Consider the following 16,746-nt stretch of genomic DNA (forward strand, 5'->3'; position numbering starts at 1 on the left):
ACAACAGAGAACACTTGAGTTTTCAGATACTGACTCTAAAGCCCTGTTTAACAACACTTCACATGAGAAGTAAAACACGCTCAAAAGGTGGAGAAACCCGCAGTATTCTGTCCTATGACAGGACCCTTCATGAATTTGCAAACAAAGACATTCTCAGGAGAAGGAAGAGGAGGACAGTTTCCAGGATATCTGCCTTGATGGCCTGGGCAGGAAATTCTTCAGGAAGAAGCAGGGGATCAGAAAGAAAGGTTGATCCCAGAAGTGTGCATGTTTCAAGACTGAGAGAGACTGGCTCCCCCAGGACTTGCAAACAATATGACCCATTTTCTGCATACAGGACTCCTATACAATATGTACACAATTTAAGGTAATTTTCAGATAAATCCTGCATTATTAGAGTTCTCTTCTTTTGATGAAAGTAAGAGGTGAATGGTTGGAGAATTTGAAAATATACATATATATGTTCAGATATATCTGGAAAATACATATATGTGGTATATATCTCTAGAGTCTGTGTGTAATACACCTGTTTCAATTTCATTGAGATACAAGATTTAAAATCAGGGACTTAATGGATTAAAACATGTATGAAAAGGAAAAGTTCAAAGTTGTCTAGTGAGGCTTCCCCTGGTTTCCTTTCTCCTTGACTTTTTTCACCTTCTTCTGCCAGGTGAGGCCCCTGTGACTAATTGCCCATTTAACTCAGGTATCTTCATGTTATCTTCATTGCTTTAGTACTGGAGATTGATCAAAAGTGTGCTTAACACTAAGTTGTACCCCAAATCCTTTTTTAAAGTGACTTTTATTTGTTCTTATGAGAGTAGAATATATTTTAATATATTATACATATGTGGAGAAAATTTTCTCTTTCTACATCAGTCTTGTAATCATGTAAGCACATAGTACAACAATTCTTTTTCAAAATTTGAGACTGTCTCACTATGTTGCTGAGGCAGGCATTGAGCTTGCAATCCTCTAGTCTCAGCCTCCTGAATCACTGGGATTACAGTTATGGCCACCATGCCCAGCTTCGGGGTCTTCATTTTGAGAGAGACTTTAGTAACTTTAAATTTCATAACTACAGTTCTCTTTCTGCACGTAAAGTGTGCCATTCTATAGACTCCTTAACCCATTTGTTTCTGATGGGAAATGGGCTTTATTTTGATTCTTCTTCTTCTTCCTCCTTTGGAATGCCTTTTACTTCTTTATAAAAATTAATCTGTGAAGAACACAACATAAAATTTACCATCATAACCACCCACCTATATTAATCTGGTGCCTGGGACAGTTGGAATACACAGATCTAGGGAGGCCTGTGAAGCCTGGGGATGGACATTGAATTCCCAAACATCAGGGCTCATGTTGACACAAAGCAGAACTGGCTTGCTCACCTGTCTGTTTTCCTTCTAGCTCACTGGTGGCTACTTCTCCATGTGAGATCCAGAGATCTGAGGAGCTTCCATGAGGCACTTGTCCCCATGGGTTGGCCTGAGATGCCATGGCCCTCTAGAAACAGCTGTCTCCTTGGTATGCATCATTTGATCTCCTCAAATGCATCAAGACCCCTGAGGCCTCAAACCTGAGAGTTGCTACTGTGAATATTGACTCTTTCTCCCAAATAAAATCCTATAAAGAATCCTAACAGAAAGGATGAAAAATCAGAACGTAACCCTCCAATTCCCCAGAACACCACACAGAACAAAAATGCTTGTGAAGCAGGAGATACCATGCTGGGGAGCTAGGTGAACCTTATCAATAGAGACCCAGTGGGTGCTGCCCAGGAGAGGGCGCTGGAGACTCTGGAGTCTGACACAGCCCTGCCTCTTTGTTCCTCTTTACTACTTGACTTACCTTAAAAAATAATGATCAATCCATTTTCTAGCCTGAATAGACTTCCAAATAGGAAATTTTGCTACAGATTTTTTTATTTTACAGAGAGGTATTTCTGCCTCTGTGTGTCCCTCAATACATAGGCTGTAACATATGGTATAAAATAGATCTGTGGCAGTTATCTCCACCTAGCTTACCAAACCCTAGCCCATGAGCTGATACATGTGAACACTTAGAGGAGGCAGAGTTTGCTGGCTGATCTCTGACACCATCCCAGGCTGCTTTCATCCTTACGGTATTTGCATTCCAATGTGTGTCCTCTATGGGGCCTGACACAGAGAGGAAGCAAGCAGTGTGAGGGCCTGTCAAAACCCTCTGGGTGCAGGAATGACTGACCCAGAGTGAGGCAGTGTGAGGAGCATAGGAAAGAGTGATCCAGAGTGAGGAAGCAGCAGTGTGTGGTACTTGTGTACACCTGCTGGGGTGCAGGGAAGACTGACCCAGAAATCTTGGGCTTGACCATGGAGCCTGCAAACATTGGAACCATAACCCTGGGCAAACTTCTGAATGGTGATGTCACTTCTTACAAGGAACAAGTTCCTTGCATCTTGAGAGAAGTTAGCACTCCTGAAAGAGAAAAAGGGAAGGGCAGTGCTGGGCAAGGAAGGAAGCTGTGGAAGCCCCATGGATTACTGGGGTAGAAAAAGTTAGCTGAGGCTTGGAAGCTCTGAAGTCTACCTGGAATCTGCATTTCCCAGCTGTGACCTTCTCTCAACCTGGGATATGGGTTGAGAAGCAGGCAGTGAGAAGGGCTTAGGCAAACTGGCTAGGGTGCAGGGAAGATGGACACAGCTGAGCAAGCAGGCAGTGTGAGGGGCATGGTGAAAATTGCTGGCATGCAGAGATGACAGATACGCAGTGAGCAGGCATGCAGTATGAGCATTGTGCAGACATCTGCTGCGATGCATGGAAGACTGACTCACAGTGATCTAGCAGGCAGTATGTGGGGTATGCACACAACTTCTGTGCTGCAGGGAAGACTGATCCAGCTGAGCCAAGGCACATAGGTTGGTGACAACTGAGGAAAACAGTGGTTGAGTGTCCAGATAGTAGTTCAGCAGAAACATCCAGTGTGAATTTTTTATTTTTAATATTTTTTAGTCATAGACACACACAATACCTTTATTTTATTTATTTTATTTATTTGCTTATTTATTTTTATGTGATACAGAGGATCAAACCCACTGCATCATACATACTAGGCAAGTGCTCAACAACTGAGCCACAATCCCAGTCTATATCTGGCATGTTTATATTCATGGGTTTGTAGTTGTATCCAAGGTTGAGAGACAGTCACAGCTGGGAAATGCAGATTCCAGGTAGATTTCAAAGCTTCTAAGCCTCAGCTAACTTTTTCTACCCCAGTAGTCCATGGGGCTTCCACAACCCCAGCTTCCTTCCTTGACCAGCACTGCCCTTACCTTTTTCTCTTTCAGGAGTGCTAACTTCTCTCAAGATGCAAGGAACTTGTTCCTTGTAAGAAGTGACATCACCACTCAGAAGTTTGCCCAGGGTTATGGTCCCAATGTTTGCAGGCTCCATGGTCAAGCCCAAGGCCTCTGTATCCCATCTAAGCTACAATGGCACAACACAGGGTTTGGAGATTGCAGCTGCAGCTTCTCCCAGCACATGGCCTCCAAGAGTCACACCAGAGGCAGCCCCACAGGCTCTGAGACAGATAGTGATGATCCATACATCTTCATGGGACACACAAAAACACCACTCTCAGCCTTCCAGATTCCCAAGACATCTATTATTGATAAAAACCAAAGCACTGTGGTGGCAGCATATCCAGGGAACAAAGCCATGGCTACCCCACATCATCCCCACAAACCAAGTCATGTAGAAACACCTTCACAAATGTACACTTCACAAGACCCTGTGGTGAGGAAGAAGGGTACATCAGTATCTTTTTCTGTCACTATGCCCTGGCACAGAGACTTCTCTGCAGTGGACAGCAGCCACCATCACCAAAGTCAATGTTAACCCCATCTAAGGCCAGGGAAGAGGGAGGTAGCATAGAGCCCTCAGTTTGCTGGCCCTCATCACCCAGGCCCAAGGGAGACTGAAAACGCTGTGGTCACAGATATATGGAATGCAGGCCTCTGCCATTACAGCTAGTTCCTGGAGATGTCCCTGCTCACTAAGGGATTTGAACCTTCCTGGTTGACAGTACAGTGTGTCAGAGGCTTCAATGTGCCTCAAATCCTAGCATTTTACTTGGTATAAATCAAACCAAAGAAGTCAAAGGAAATCTACCTCAGTCCAAATTGCATGCAAACATAGAGGTAAAAACAGACTGCTAAAATAATAAGAATTTAAAGGTATATTCTAAGGCATACTTGCATGTTTGTGGTTGAAGTCTGAAATTCCATTTGAGGTCCTTCCTTCCACTGTCACTGGTTATCCCTGAATGCACTCCAGCTCTGCTTGATGCAAGAATATTTTTCGTCTCTCTCATTGGGACTCCACCCCTGCACAGCCTTTTTTATCCATCTGGCTGCTCAGGGAATTTGGACATGACATAGCTTCATCTCTCTTTCATGTGATGCCCAAGGTTAGGAGACTAACTCAGTATCCTCAGAGGCAGAGATGACTCAGACCAGGGTCCTGGCATCTGGTTTAGGGCTCTGTGCTCATCCCCCTGGCCTGGAACTAAGATGTAGACATTTGCAAGCATGCTCCTGCCCTCCAGATCTCCCCTCCAGGTGGGAAGATAAATCCCACATATGTAATCTAGTGCCAGCATTTTCATTGTGGCTTGTGGTGGCTGCAAAGTCATCAAGTTGTCATTGCCCACTGTGCTGATCATGCTGGGTGAACAGGACAGTAGTGTGAAAGGTGAGTTGAAAGATGGTAGAAGTCTTGATGCCATCTAGGGCACTGCCTGTGCCTTGGGGGAATTTCCAAACTCCCTGTGCTGGGGAGGATGTGTTGGAAGGAACCCTGTGCTGGAGGATCAAGGCTTGGTTCGCTGGAGGACTAGTAAGACCCAGAGTGACTGTGGAGGACATGAGGAATGTCCAAGTAGGACCAGCTTGGGCCATGTGGGTCTGACTTCCTCTGTTACAGCTTTCTTCCCTGAGACCTGCAAGCATTCCCCAAAGTGCATAGGGAGTGCAGGTTTCTCCACGGAGTCCAGGAGCCTTGGAGACAGCTTTCACCATGTGAGTGGGTTTTGACTGGCTCTGTACACACTTTGGACAGGTTTAAAGCCACACCCCAAGAGCTATTAGCACATCCCCAGTGATGGCAACTTCCTTGATGGATACTGCCTGGGCTCTTATATCAATTCAGAGACCTGGGTCAATGCAGAGCCTCTAGTCTGGAAGAGGTGAATATGACCAAGTAGGCTAGGTCACAAGCTCCCTGACTCAGCTGGTGGACAGATTGGTTAAGACTGGGTAGTGGTCTTCCCTACAGCAGGCTCATACACAGAGTCTAAACTAGAATAGTGAAGCAGGGGCTGAAGCATGTAGGAGAGGATGGGCAGTCAAATGCAAACACCCAGGTCTGTGTGGAAGACTGATTGCTACCAAGGTATCAGCAATCAGACTGGTGGACTGAGGACTGTGGAATGCAGCTGAGAAACATCTCAGATGTGTGTCTGGCTATGGGCCCAGGGCTGAGCAGACAGCTGAGCTGTTCACCTCCACTACAGAGTGTAACCTGCACTGAAAGCTTCTGAGCATGCACCATGACCCTAGGCCCATTTTCCCAGCCCAGGACTGCCCACATGATATTTCCCCTAATGAGCTCTGAGAGGCTGACCTGGCATGGTGATGCTGGAGGCACATCCAGCCATTGAAGTCTGCAGTCAGGGCTCTCCCTTCCCATTAGACTTCTTGGGTGGTTGGATCAAGTCACCAGGAGCATTTTACACCAGACTTGCCCCATATGATGTTCAAACCCAAGAAATCTGGATGAGGCCATCCTACTGCCTTTCTTCCTATTCCTGCTTTGCCTTCCTGTCTGGTCTCTCCAGGCTCCATAGTCACAGTGTGGCCAACACAGTTTTTGCTACCTTGACTTGAATACATGTTTTCATCCTTTGTCTTGTTTCTTGTGGTTAGTGATGGTTTTTTCCTTCTTTGTGCTCTCTTTAGGCAGCAGAAAGTGATGTGGGCCATCTGGATGAAGCTGGTTCTGAAGATGAGTACATGCCTATGAGCACACTTCCCTCCATCCTGCTGGCCATGGAGATAGCAGGGGGAATGCACAGATTATCTATAACCCCAGAAGCCCAGGGAGTCCTCACTTTGTTCCTCCTAGCTGCTCTTCTGCAGCTCTTTCGCACAGAGACATCATCAGAGGAAGCAAATTCAGCCACCCACTGTTGACCGTAGCCTGAAGCCAGATTAGAAAGGTAAGTGCACTCTTTCCATGTTCCATCTCTTGACAATATCCAGGCTATGTTCATTTTACCAGTTATCAGATGCATCCTGGTCTTGGGGTTAAGCCATTGGGTAAATCATTGAAGCTTGGTCTTGTTTCTTATCTGTGAAACGAGGAAAGTGCCTGCCCCTAGATTTGTGGAGGAGAGAACCAGGGCTAGAACTGGGACACTGTAGGTATTCACTGCAGTCAGATCTGGCCCTTATATGAGCCTGGAGGAAGGGCTCAGAGACCCAGGTTTGCAATTCCCAGCATTGTAGGCCAAGGTCCAGGGACAAGGCTATAGTGAAGGAACAGAAGGAGCAGCACCAGCAGAAAGAGCCTTGAGTCTGGCTAACAGGTACTCAGTCCCTGCATTTTGAACTCATGATACAGGGCCTGTGGAGCCATGTCCTTCCAGAATGGACTACCCAGCCTGCACGGGATCAGTGGGGAGTGGTACCAGTGACCACTTCAGGTTAAGCCTCTTGATGTATATTATAAAATCATAAACCTGGGTAGAATAACCTGTGGTTAGAACATATCTCTCATTTTGGATCCTAGATATGTGGTTACCATAGATAAAGTAGGAATATCATATGCTTGGGAACATGTATAAAATTTGAGACTGTGCCTGTTTTCCCCTCTGAAGCAAGAGTCACCAGGAAGGCCTCCATGAACATGCTGTGTGTCTATGCTTATGTGCTGTTGCTGTGTCAGGCCACTGAGTTTCTTCTCTTATTCCAGCAAAGCCAGCAGCCCTGGATTTGTGTGGCAGTGTCCTTGGAAAGTCTTCCTCCAAGTCACCTAGGCCCTTGTGAGCATCCATGTTTGGAGAGATGGCTGGGCTATTTCTGATCTGAGGGTCAGGAAGGTTTCACATGAATGACTGCTGCTGCTGTTGTCTCATAGGCCTCCTGAGGCTGGGTACAATGGTGTGTGAAGGGGGACAGTTACATTCCAGATCAGATCTTTCTCTGGGCATGGATTGAAGCTCAGGCCAGCTGGAGGTCAGAGCATGCTGCTGAAATGATTCCATCATTCTTCCACAGAAGCTGCACTGAGGTCTCTAGCTCCTCTCAGGACACGTGCTTCACCCTGACAGAGCATCACAAGCCTGAGCCTGGGACACAGTAAGGGAATGCTTGTCCTTGCTGTGAGCTCCCTTGGGCCCACTCCCAGAACCCTGTGACTCTGTTTCCTTGCCTTCTCCTAGGCTTCCCACCTCCCTTGGGATATAGTCTGACTGAAAGTCCTTCCTGAGCACAGAAAACCTTCATTATCTGTGGCAAAGTTATGCTTCCCAGGGAAGTCTCAAAGACTCCTGACTGTGGTGCATGTGGCAGGATCACTGCATTCACAGGGTGGTACTAGAAGCAGGGAGGCAGAGGGAGCAGTCCAGAGTCCACAATGGGAATGGGAAGAGCATGGGTACTCCCTGAAATACTGGCTTACAAGGCAAGCTGCCCCGTACCTGGTCACAGAATAAAGGCTCCACCTGGATCATTGCATGGGACTCCAGAAGAATCCTACATACAGTGCAGGGGGTTCTGGGAGGCATCAAGGCTGCTGCATTTTGAACACCCACTCCAGGCCACTGGTGGGAGTGTCCAGGGAGCCAAATTAGAGCAACCACATAAACCCTACTGACCATGACAAGAAACAACCTGCTGCTTTCCCGTCTTGAAGACAGCAGGTGAGAAGTAGTACTGGGGCCATGGCTGCACAGCTGTGCCACCATGGGCAAGTCATGGCAGCTCTCTGAACCAGACTCTCCATGTTCTGACCAATACTAGCAGCAGCATGGTCTGCTGCACAGGCACACTGAAGGGCTGGTGGATGGACAATGCTTTTACCACTGTGCTCACTGACTGCTTTTCCTCCTTGTGATAGCAGAGCCTGGGGAAAGCAGCTCCTGATCCCTGTGGCACCAGCAGCCCAGTGCCTGAGAAGAGTCCTGACAATGTGGAGTACATGGTTCTTGACTTTCAGTAGAGCAACTGCAGTGCCCACCATAAGGTGCCTGGGGATCAGGGCTTCAGGGAAGGCAGCCTTCAGCTTCTCTCTCTGCATCAAAGTCTTGGAAACTTCATCCTGCTTTAGATGGGGTCCCCTTGAGGACAGTGTCCCTCCCTCCACACAGCCTCATACATGAATGCTGAAGCCCAGGTAGCTCAGGATTATGGAACCAATGACAGTTGGATCTCAAGGTTCCTGCCTTCTTGTCTGAGTTCTTGTCTGAGGAGCACTCATGGTGGTGTATATTTTTGGGCACAGCACGTAGAGAAAAGACCAGGCAGTCAGTACAGGAGGATGGAACTCTCTCTTTCAAAGTTGAGGGCTCTCCATGGAGCACACAAAAGGCACAGTGGCCCACACCTCATGTGTTCTCTCTGAATATGAGTTCTGGAAGGATGGGCTTGGGCTCATTTCCACAGCCAGGGAGCACATACAAAACCTGCACCCTGAATCTCATCTGGAACTTGTGGGTTGAGGTCACATGGGATCTTCCAAACAGTCATGTAAGGGCCTGGGTTGTTTCAGAGAACTCACAGAGTCTGTCACCTCAAAGGTAGGGACAATGTGCTTGGAGATAAATTGAAGCCCATGCTCAGAAGAAGAGAATCCTGAGGCCAGGATCACCCTGCTCATCCCCTCCCTAACTGTGCAGTGACTCAGACACTCTCTTCAGACATCCAGGTCATCTGTTTCCTCTGAAGAGGACAATAACTTTGTGGTGGCCTGAGGAAACCCAGGCCCTGAAGTGCATCACATGGGAATGGGCAGCCATGGGACAGTACCCAGCCTCTGCCAAGGGCAGCAAACCATGACACAATCGCAGTGCCACTCCTTCTACCTGTGCCTTTATGCTCCACCCATCTCCTGACCACTTAGCCTCAACTCCAGGGACTAGTACCCTTGCCTGGGAGGTGAGGGCTGACCCAGGTGCTTCCTTGGTTCCCCAGGACCCCTGTGTCCCAGTGCTTCCTTGGCCTGTGCATGTGATTTCTATCAGCAAAGTGACACCTCTACCAACCCAGTGAGATATGTTTGTCAAAGCATACCCGCCAGTTCCCAAAAATGAAGACTTGAATATTGAGAAAGGACAAGTCTCTCAGTCTTTTCAGTCAAACAAGAGAATCTCTATGTAAACCCCTCACTTTCTGACTGCCCTTTTTCTACAATGGCTGCCTTTTTACATCTGTGCTTCCTCAGCCTTCTCTTCCTCAGTATCTCTTCACACCAAAGATTGTGCTGTCACCATGAGCAGTGGGCTGCAACCAAGCTTCACTTATGTCAGGGATAAATAGACCAGCAGACTGTCTTCTTAGTGTCCTTCCTTTTATTCTTGTTTCTGTGTGTCCTTCTGAATGTAGAATAAATTTCTTGCCCTGCTGACAGAGCTGATATGTTTTTGAGTACTTTTTTCTTTTTTTCACCTCCTGTGGTGCCCAGCTTCCTGGAAACTTCCAACTTGGTTCTGGGCTCTGGGCCAGGATTCACACCGAAGTCTTACACATGCAGCCAGAGGAGTGCATGACAGTGCATTTAGGTTCTCTTCCACACTGGGGAGTTCTGGTGTGACTTCTCAGGCAAGTTTGACACACTTGAGAAGGGATATTTGGCACTGCCTCCAGTATTTGGCAAACCAGTTGTACACCTGCTCAATGGTCAAGTTCATCTCAAGTCAAACCCACCTGTCCCACAACTGTGAATACTAGCCCTGGGTTACAGGTGTGTACACAGCTGACTGAGTGAGCTTGTGTCCATCAAGAAAGGGATATAAATCCTGCTAAGCTTTCCAAGGATGGCATACCATACAATATGCTGTGTTTACTGGAGAGAAGACTGTGGGTAGCATGTGCTGGGCAGGTAGAGCAGGGTCCCTGTAGACAGGACACATGGGCCTTACCTTCTGAGCTCACCCTATCCCCAGCCATGTATGGGCCCTTACCCTGAGCTGACAATGCACCCTGATATGTCTTTGAGCGCTTTGGAGTCAGCTAAACTCCAGAGTGCCAAGACCTGGCCAGGAACATCCTGAGATCCTGGAAGAGAAGGCTCTACAGATAGTCCTGTTCAGGGCCATTACCTGTCTTGGAATGACCCTTGTCTTGGGTTTCAAAGGTCCCATCTCAGATCTGGTAGCCTCTGAAGATTAGGCAAGTGATAAATGAACACATCCCTTGTAATAAAACTGAACACATGGAGGGAAGAGTTCAAATGTGACAACGATTCCTGAGGAAAAGACCATTGAAGGGGTCTGGGGTACATATGATGGTAGCACATCTAGGAGAGGAGAGGTCAGTGTGCCATCTGGTGGAGTGTGATTACCTGGGCAGAGAGGGAAGTCACCTGGCAGGAAAAGAGGTACAGGAAAGGAGTGTGGGGGGTCTCCCCTCAGGATGGTGTCAGCCAATGTGGAAGGAGCAAACTGGTGGAGGTGGGGAGAGATTGTAGGTAGGGACAGCTGCTTGGTGGAGCAGTCTGTTTATTAGGGGACATGGCTGGGCTGTACGGGAAGCTCCCTGCACTGCTTGGGGACTTTTCTGGTGTGATTTAGGAACTTTCATGGATGCTGGGTATGTCACCTGTTGTGGGCTGTTGTGTCCTTACCTGCTGGGCCTTGCTGGTTTGGGTGCTCACACATGAGGCAAATTCCTGCACCCCTTGACACAACTCTCTGGGGAAAGTGTGCTTCTGGTATCCTTCAGGGCAGAGGGAGAAGGGTGGGAGAAGGCTCACTATGAGGATAGTGAGCAGGGAGGTTACAGAACAAGACCCTCCACATGCTCCATGCTCAGGACCCGGCTCCCTGAGGAAGAGGACACTTGTCTCCCTGAACTCCCATCCATTGTCCTCTTCCTAGGAGACACCTTACCTGTGGACAGCCTCTCCCACAAGATTGGACACAAAGCATTACAATTAGTCTAACTGAAGAGGACCCATGGGCTATTCTCTGGGTTGGATCTCCACCTACCTTCCTCCTCTCAGGGCACCCCTCCTGCACTGCTCAGCACAGGCCTCTTCAGGGACCCATCCCACCCCACATGCACTTCATTTGCAATGTTCTATCTACCCTTGTCTTGGTCTTGCCCTTCCAAGCAGAAGTCCTCTATATTCCATGCCTCCCCTTTCAGACAAGCATAGTTCCTGGGCCCTTGCCTCTTCTCTCACCTCCAGCACCTCCAAGCAGAAATCCTCACCTCTGGTGACTGGGTCTTCATTTCTGTGGAGAGGCACATGCTGTCCCACCATACTTCCCAAAGTTGGGAGCCCTCCTCAAGCCCAGGACTGTGGGACACAGTGGTCCCCTACCAGCTGCCTTCCTGAGACATACTCACTGCTCACTTCTGTCTCCACAGGGTCAAGTCTGTGAGCTGCTGTACACTGCAACCTGTCTCACCTTACCTTCCCCTCCCACTGCTGCCCTGGGTGACTTGCTACTGTTGAGCAGGATCACTCCCTGTTTGTGATAGCTCACCCATATTGTCTTCTCATCAATTCCAAAGTCACATCCATGCCTACTGCTTCTCTGCCTTGTGCACTCCTGAACACTTCTCACACCTCACTGCTACTCTAACTGCTCTGGGCTTCAAAGACACAGAGATCTTTCCTCTGATCCAGGAGCAGCCCAGGTGTTGGCTCAGCTGCTCTTCTATGCACTCTGAGAGTTTTCAGCACCAGTCACTAGATGAACAAGGGGCACAGAGCTGGAACTGCTGACACACAGCATAAGGGGTGTCGAGACTGGTGACTTTAACTCTGCTGTGATTAACCTTTCATGTAAGTGAAATGTGGCACACAGAAGAGCCAAATACCTGTGGTAGATGCAACATCCAGATGCTGCTCACTGCTCACACACCCCAATAACCTTCCCAAAGTTCTGACTGCCCTGCAGCCCTATGCATCCTGGAGAAGAAAGCTGAAGAAGAAAGGCTGCTGGGTGTTCGCACTCAGCACAGTACCCTGGCATATCACATCAAGAAGTTTTCAAAACCTCCATGTCTGCCCATGACCTTCCTTCTCTCCTGCCAACTAGAGGCCTGGGAAACACCTTGATGCCAACACCCCCTCCACACCACCCTTCAGGGACAGCAGCACAGAGAGAACAGAGCCTAGATTCTCCAGCCCTCTGCCCACATTCTCCCACTGTCACTCATCCTCCTGGGGAACCTTGATGGAGGGTGAACCAATTCAACCACTGCCTGTTTCTACACTTTTACTGGTTGGTCACACTCTGCTCCTCCAGATGGTTTCCATATGTTCCATGGCACCAAGTACCCCTCAACTCCTGGCCTATGACCTTACCCTTCAGTCTGGGCACATGCTCATGTGATCAGCTGCCCTGTCTGGCTCAGGACTCTTCCAAGGCTTGGATAGACCCACACTACCCACGCTTCTCAACAGCTCCTTGTCCCACAACAAAGACCCAACCTGTCCTGTTACTTTCTTGAAGGTGTCCTTGCACAGCCTCTCTACCACCCAGGTAGAAGAGCTGTCCACAACCAGCAACTCCCAGCACCACAGGCAAAAGACAAAACACCCCTCACAAACATGCTGAGAAGGCCACTTGTGCTGGTGCTCAGGCCGCTGACTGCTGAGCCATGCCCTGGCAGGCTGTGAGCATCTAGAGGACCTACTCGTATGTCAGACCTGAGCCAATGAACTGCTCAGCTCCTGAGAACCTGTCACCTGCTTTCACTAGTGGGTGGCACAAAAGTAAACCTCTCTGGTTCCAAATGGCATCTGTGTCTTCTTCCTGCAGGTATGAAGACCTGAGACTTGGCAATCTTGAACTGAGTCATGCAGTGCACCCCCAGCAATGGTGACCCTGGGATGAAAAACAGTCTTTGATCTCTGTGACTGGCTAGAAACTTGTGCACATCTCTCATGTGAATGCTCAGCAACTGACTACAATTTTCTGTGCCTCATGCTTGTATGGTGATGAAGGTATTGAACACTAATTAGAGTTAATTTATGTTTGATCACATTGACAAATTATTTGGCACCTATCCTGTGCAAGATGCCCTTCTGATGACATTACACACTACTTATCCTAGCCCTTGCCTTTCCATCCTATGGCTCTGAGAGGCCCCCTGGTGCTTATATGTGGGACACAGGCCCAGTAGCTCCCACTTGCCCCACATGTCCCTTGTCTTCAAAAGCTGTATCATCCTACCAAGCTCAGGAGGCAGATGGGAGGAGATAGTTATGGTGCCCACTGCTGGCATGGACTCAGTCACCCAGCACTGAAGAGACAGAAGGAGTGCAGTTTGGGGCCTGGCTCACAGTCAGCAAGAAACTCTGATGCCATACCGCTTGTAGTGTTGTGATTGTGGCCTCCTGCACCCAACACCAGCCCCTCTGGTGCCTTGGTGGTACATCCAATCCTGGAGGAACCAGCACAGCCACATTCCAGCAGTATCTCTTCTTTCAGCAGAAGCTCCACAGGAAGGTCAGCACTGTCACACCCAGCCCTGACACAGCCATTAGGTAGTGATGTCATTCTGAACTGTGCCATATTCTTGCTTCTTTCTGGTACCTGACATTTCTAGAAGAAGAACATGCTGAGAGCTGGTTGTCCCAATGAACACTGACTGCCACACTGGCAAATCTTCATTGGGGAAGACAATGATGACTGTGGTGAGGGAAGAGGTCTGGTTTTGAACTGAATGATCAGCAAATACACAGTGTTTTGAATCAGGGCAGGGGCTACAATGCCTACCAGCTTTCCAGGAATGTTCCATGATCTCCCATTCATTCGATTGCAATCCGTTACACTCTGAAAATTGCCTCACTTGGTTCCAGCACCCCTGTGCCACAAGAGCAAAAGATGGGAGAGCGACTCTATTCAAAGTGGAAGGGACGGTCTTCAGGTATGGTGGGTGTGAAGGGCGCGGAGGTTCCAGTCTCCATTAGGAGAACACACTTTCTCTCTCCCCAGAGGGTTTCTCTGGGCCTTGGGCCACCTGGATATTGAGGAATGGCTTCTGTGACCTCGTGCCGCACTGCAGACAACGCCTGAGATCACAGAGGGCAGCATGACAACACGGTGGCATCACAGTTCCCATGGCAACCAGAGACGTTTCTGGTCCTCGCAACTTCAGATGGAGATTCAAAACAAGCACCAACTCCACAGGACAGCAAGAGGAAAGACAAAAGGAGCGAAGGCCAGGGGCCTGATGTTTCAAAAAATGGAATCCTAACCTCTTGTCCCAATTGAAGAGGAGCTATGAAGTGTGCGGGGTGCAGCCCAGTGGATCACGAATCACTCTGGATCCCAGTATGACAAGGGACCCCGCTGATATCCGACAGCTCGCTCTACCCTCCAGGCCTGCTAGATGGCGCTGTGCTCGTCTGGCCACACTAGGCATCATGACAGCCTGGTCACCTAGCTCCTCTTCACTGCTGTGGGCAGTGAGCCCCCAGGAGGTCTAGGGGACCAGGCAGGGATGGAGAGCTGCATGAGGGCACGTGGGTCACCAAGCTTAGCACAGGTCCCAGCTGGCATTGCCCTCTGAAACCACTCCTCCATCTTTGGGCACACCCGCAATTTTGCCAAATTAGGTAACTGGCCTAGGACCCTAGCAGCCACATGGCATGATGGTTGCTGAGAGCTCAGGGCCGGGGAGGGTGCAGCGCAGCTCCCTGGTTCAGGTGCTCCTTGAATTGGGAAACATGACACCCAGTCTTGTCATTTGCCCCTCCTTTCCCAGAAAGCTGTAACACAAGACAGCTGGAACCTGGGGAGTTGGACTTCCAAGTGGAGGTGGGTGGCTGCTAGGATGACTCATGAGGAGACATGTGGGAGTCATTCACACAGCATGTTGGATGGAGGACTGGAAGGAGCTGTCAAGCAAGGAGAGTTGTTCTGTGCTCACTCCACCTGCCAGGGCGAACCACCTTGGCTGCTGCCTTACAATGGGTTGCACTCAGAAATTTTCCTGTTGTAATATTTCCAGAGGCCCTTTGACTCATCTTCAGATGCAGAAATATCTGGTCAATCTGTGTACATCCAAGGGTTTATTCCTTTGACCAGACTAGTGCTTCTGTGGCACAAGGCCCTATGGAAAATTGCCAAGAGTCCTATTACCAGCCCCTGAAAGTTGCAGACCACAAGGCAGTGGATGAAACAAGAGACTGCTGTTGGCATGATGAACACATTTTCACTGGGCATAATATCAAACTTGAACATGCAGCATGCCGAAAGAGGAATGATTAGGAAGTTTCATAGGTGAATACTCAAAAAGGAAGAGTGAGGACATTTGGGGAGACATGAAAAGCATGAGTGTGGGTGCTGAAAACCAACTATGGTGAAGAGACACTAACAAAATGGTCACTGTTTAAGGTCTATGCCCAAATTCTAGGACATTTATTCAGCTTCAACATACTGTACCAATACGGGAAGTGGTGTCAGATCATTCTGTAAGCAACCATCATTACTGACCCTAATTCCTCTTGCAAGGATATCAATGCCCTTGTGAAATCCTGGTTCTCTCCTGTAGCTTGCAAGGGACAGCCAGTAATGCACATGCTGATTTTTATTTTTTTCAGCACAAGACCTTTGAGGAAAGGCTTTCCTTACCCCACTCCACCTACTCCCATGACCAAGAGTAAATGACATCATGTTGGGATATGCAGCACTGAATCATGGCTCTGGCAATAGAGAGTGCACCACAATATCAGAAATTTAATTAGTGGATTCAAAAAACAGTTTGGTGGTTTCTTACAAAACTGAACACAGGCTTATATCTGTCACAAAAATCACATTCCTAGTGGTTATCCAAAGGAGTTGAAAGCTTACATCCACACAAAACCTAATACAAATGGCCTTAGTTTCTTTTTTCATGATAGCCAAGAACAGAAAGCAATCAACTCACCAATTCATGAACATTTTCCTGTTATTAATAAAAAAATCCTGACATATTCACAAAATGGAATATTGCTTGAAAAATTTTAAAAAAGTCAAAAAATCAAGCAGACTGGTAAAGGAAAACAGCTGGTGTGAAATTCCAATCTGGGTGATTCCATCTCTATGATATTATGTGAAACGCAAAGCAAAAGATGATAAAAATATTAATAGTGGAAGAATGGGAAACTTTGGGGTGATTAATCTATTCTGTAAGATTCTATAATGGTGGATATTGAGAACTATTTTCAACATAACAAAATTACACAACTACTTAAGAAATGTATCATAATATTAACCTTATATTAGTGTGGCAATGGTAACAAATTTATCAGAGATATGCAAGATGTAAATAACAGGGGAAACTATATGCAGGAAGGCCTATGGGAACTTGGTAGTATATGCTATATTTTTCTGTAAAATGAAAACTACTCAACAAAGCATGTTAAGTTATGAACAAACCTCACCTATTTAAAGATCACTATGGTGAGAAGGAAAGATTCACAGCAACTCTCTTTAATGTATTTCCTTTTCAGGTTTTAGTGGTCCTGTCTAAAATGCTTAAACCA

General features: G+C 47.8%; 1 long non-coding RNA gene across 1 annotated transcript; it reads right to left on the reverse strand.

The window, feature by feature from the left end:
- Positions 1–3,041: 3,041 nt before the first annotated feature.
- Positions 3,042–12,185, reverse strand: LOC306665630. The gene is made up of 3 exons (XR_013765096.1): positions 10,882–12,185; positions 10,220–10,313; positions 3,042–3,640 (listed from the first exon to the last, which is right to left on the reverse strand). It is a non-coding gene; the product is annotated as an uncharacterized lncRNA (long non-coding RNA).
- Positions 12,186–16,746: the final 4,561 nt, after the last annotated feature.

Source organism: Sciurus vulgaris (assembly GCF_902686455.1).
Source record: "Sciurus vulgaris genome assembly, chromosome: 7".
Lineage (NCBI taxonomy): Eukaryota > Metazoa > Chordata > Mammalia > Rodentia > Sciuridae > Sciurus > Sciurus vulgaris.